Source organism: Lotus japonicus, chromosome 6, assembly GCF_012489685.1.
Source record: "Lotus japonicus ecotype B-129 chromosome 6, LjGifu_v1.2".
NCBI classification, from domain to species: domain Eukaryota; kingdom Viridiplantae; phylum Streptophyta; class Magnoliopsida; order Fabales; family Fabaceae; genus Lotus; species Lotus japonicus.
In genome coordinates, this window is record NC_080046.1 from 5632235 (window position 1) to 5636394 (window position 4160).

At 44.3% G+C, this 4160-nt stretch overlaps 1 non-coding gene across 1 annotated transcript; it reads left to right on the forward strand.

The window, feature by feature from the left end:
* Positions 1-3434: 3434 nt before the first annotated feature.
* Positions 3435-3541, forward strand: LOC130727085 (small nucleolar RNA R71). Its single transcript, XR_009015125.1, has one exon. It is a non-coding gene; the product is annotated as a small nucleolar RNA R71 (small nucleolar RNA).
* The last annotated feature ends 619 nt before the right edge of the window (positions 3542-4160 follow it).

Here is a 4160-nt window from a genome sequence, read left to right on the forward strand (position 1 = left end):
GCCAGCGGTGTCATATCCTTCCTCCTCACAAAAATAATCTCATCATCAACTGCTTCCCAGTCCCGCCCAAGCCTAACAATCACTGCCTTCATGTCTTCCAAGATCTCCGGTGACTTCTCCTTTAAGAGCTCATGATAAGTGTCCTTCTCGGGGAAAAGCTCCTTCTCTTGGTCCTCCGTGAGGAGACCAAGATGCCTGCGAATGACTGCTGGATTGTAGTCAATCACATCTCCCCTGAACCAAGATGAATTCACCGGTGGCCTGGACCTGTCCTCTTGATTGTCACAGTAGGTGTTCGCGTAGAACTCCCTAACCATGACTTCACAAGCAAACGGAATGGGGTTGACCCAATTCTTCCACCTCCTAATCTCCATGGCTTCTTGCATGCCCAAGAGGTCTCTTCTTCCCTCCCGATACAAAACTCCCCGCTCCTTCACACACTCCTTGTGTGCTAGGTGAGCTCGGTATAACTCCTCCTTAACCGCTGATAGGAAGCGGGAGCGATCAAAACTCCGGGAGGTGGAGGAAGAAGCTGCAGCTCTTGTGTTGGTTCTTGCTCTTTTCACAGGCATCTGCTAAACACAAGCCACAAACGTTAGAAATGTTAGTTCAAAAATAAAAAGAAAAGAAGAAAAAACTTTGTACAAAAGCAAAAATAAAGAACAACCTAAGAGCACCCAACAAGTTTCTTAGTGATTTTGGCAAAGAAAGAAAGACTACCACAAGCACTTGCCAAGAATCGACTAAGAGAACCCATTGAGGCATTCTATCAAACACCTTGTAAGCAAAAGCTAAACTAAGCTAATCCACAAAATCCTAACTACCCAATCCTCACAAATTTACAACCCCTTTCTAATTAAACACAAAATCAACCACCAATGAGTACATACAACCCAAACCCAACTTGTATTAACACAAATCACTCACCCCAAACCCCCTTGTAAACATGCATTGCAAATCCCATGAACAAAAATGAAGGAAAGTGAAAGTTGGAACTTACCTTGACTTGAGAGTGAGTGGGTGCAAGTGAAAGGAACTTGAAACAATGCAGAACTTGGAAGCAAATGGGAGAGCTAAAGTGTGTGCAAGTGAGAAATGAGAAGTGGAAATGGGGTTTGAAGAGAGTGGGGTGCGTTTCTTATGAAGGAATGGGAGTAAAGAGTGGGAAAATGAAAAGGTTGGGGTTTTAAAACCCAAAATATGGCAGAAACAACGTGCAGGAGCGCTCGAGCGCTCGAGGGGAACGCTCAGGCGCTCAAGCCAGTTCCAGAGGCAGTGCCTCTGCCACTAATTGGCGCCTAGGCGCTCCTGAATTGGCGCCTAGGCGCTCAACCCAGTTTTTTTCACAAAAATTTTACTATTTTTCCTTTTTTTTTTGAAATAAACACCTAAAATACTACAAAATTAAAAAAAATAGTAAATAATAAAATTAAAAGAATGGGTTGTCTCCCATTTAGCCCTAGGTTATATTCCTAGGTGGACTCTCCTTCCGATGGTGTTAGGAAGGAAATTCCTTTCCATTGATTAACTTACCACAAGTGCAAGGAAGAAACCTTGCACAAAACCTCTGGAGTAAATCCTCCCATGAGGCAATGTCCTCTTGCTCATCAAACCAAGCTCTAGCCTCCCTTGTCAAAGAATAAGGGAAGAGTTTAATCTTCACTTCATCACTTGAAACGCCCTCAATCTTAGCAAGGGTGCTAGCTTGGGTAAACTTCACCATATGAGCATGTAAGTTTTCATACTTGGACCCCCCATACTTGTTACCATTAACAAGCTTGATGAGAGCCGGATGGAACTCATCAATTTGGGCATTAACTTTGGGGATCTCTTCCGGAACCTTCGACCTGCTTCTAATCACATCACAGACAAAGTCATTGTCATGGTTAGTCTCAATCATAGGATTAAAAACAGAAAATCGTACCTTTTCCTTACCAACACGGAGAATGAGGTGACCCTTGTCAACGTCAATCTTAGCTCTACCAGTAGCTAAGAAAGGTCGACCAAGAATGAGAGGAATCTTCTCATCCTCCTCCATATCAAGCACAAAAAAATCAACGGGGAACACATACTTGTCCACCCGCACCATTACATCCTCCACAATCCCATATGGAGTCTTAAGGGACCGATCCACCATTTGCAAGGAGAGCATGGTTGGGGTAACCTCTCCTAGGTTAAGCCTCTCAAACATGGTGAGCGGCATCAAATTGATACTCGGTCCAAGATCACACAAGGCTTCCACATCCGCCATGCCTTCAATTTCCACCGGAATAGTAAAACTTTCGGGGTCCCTTCTTTTCTTCGGCATCTTCCGCTGCAAAATGGCACTACATTCCTCCGTCATCAACACCGTCTCATCTACTCCCTTCAACCTTCTTCTCTTATGCAGAATATCCTTCATAAACTTAGCATATATAGGCATTTGTTCCAAAGCATCGGCAAAAGGAATACTAATGTGGAGCTTTTTGAAAACATCAACAAACTTTGAAAACTTTTTATCTAAGCTCTTCTTAGCCAATGCTTTAGGGAACGGAACCTTGCTAGTTTCAGGGGTAAGCTCAACTTCCTCTCTCACCTTAATAGGTACAACTATTTCTCCTCCCACTATCTCCTCTCTCTTTTCTCCCTCTGTTTTTTTCTTCAATTCATTCATCACTCTCCCACTTCTAGTGGCTACAACAGAGGCATTCTCTTGCTTAGGATTAGGGATAGTGTCGGAAGGAAATTTACCTTGAGGTCTCTCGGCTATTTGCTTAGCCAGCTGGCCAAATTGATTCTCAAGATTCTTGATAGCCGCCTCTTGATTCTTGTAATTATTCTCCGTCCGGTTGATGAAAGTTTCCACCAACTCTTCTAAGCTCTTCTTGGAACCACTCGCTTCACCTTCTCCTCGCTCTTGAGGTTGTCTTGAGCTTTAGCCTTGAAATCCTTGGCTAGGAAATTGTCTTTGAAAACCATTTCCTTGCCCATTATTACCTTGCCTCCAAGAAAAATTAGGGTGATTCCTCCATCCTGGATTGTAAGTATTTGAAAATGGGTCATTCCGAGCTTGACCCATAACCTTCACTTCCTCCTCCGGTCTAGTCTCTGTGCATTCTTCGCTGTCATGTGGCCCTCCACAAGTCACACACTCCACCTTGGCAACTCGACCACCAATCTTGGTAGTCTTCATTTGATTTTGAATCTCATTCATTTGCTTGGAGAGTTGCTTGTTGGAGGCCATAAGTTGATCATAAGCTTCAACCTCAAGGACTCCTCTTCGGGCTTGGCGATCATTACTAGAGTTCATGGCTCTTATAGCCATTTTTTCAATCAAATCATACCCCACTTGTGGAAGTAAGGCATCGAACTCTCCACTTGAAGCCGCATCCAAACCAAACCTCGAAGAATATTGGAGACCATCATAGAACTTTGCTACTTGCTCAGCTTGAGCAAGGTTTTGTTGAGGACACCTCCTCAAGAGCTTCTTGAACCTCTCCCAAGCTTCATAGAGATTCTCATCGGTGGATTGAGTAAAAGTCATGATGTCATTCTTGAGTTTTCTCAAGAGGGCTCTTGGAACAAACCTTGTGGTGAACTTCTCAGCCAAGTCTTCCCAAGATGTAATGCTACCTTGGGGCTGTGAATTCAACCACTCTTCAGCAGTATCCCTCAATGAAAAAGGGAACAAACTCAAGCAGATTGTGTCCGCTGAAACATTCTGAACTCTGTAGGTGTTGCAATTGCGGATAAACCGCTCCATGTGTGCATGAGGATCTTCAAGAGCACCTCCACCATACTGATTTTGGCTCACCAAGTTGATGAATGCCGGCCTCAGCTCAAAGTTTCCCGTGCCATCGGGGGAAACTATGCTGCCCGGATAATCGTAGCTCATGGCAGCCGAGGTGAGGTCTCTGAGAGAACGATTGGCATTCTCCAATTCTTGCTCTTGAAGTCTTTGAGCAAGAGCCTCATTCACTCTTTCTTCAATGTGGGCTTGCATCTCCTCTTCCGTCATTTGAGCAGCCATGGCTTCAAGCTTTTGTTGGGCTCGACGACGGCGAAGAGTACGTTCAGGCTCCGGATCAAATAGCAATGGATCCGTGCCGAGCCAACTGTGCATAAACTGAAATCACAAAAACAGAGAAAAGGTTAGTAACACCTATTCAATGCAATGCTTA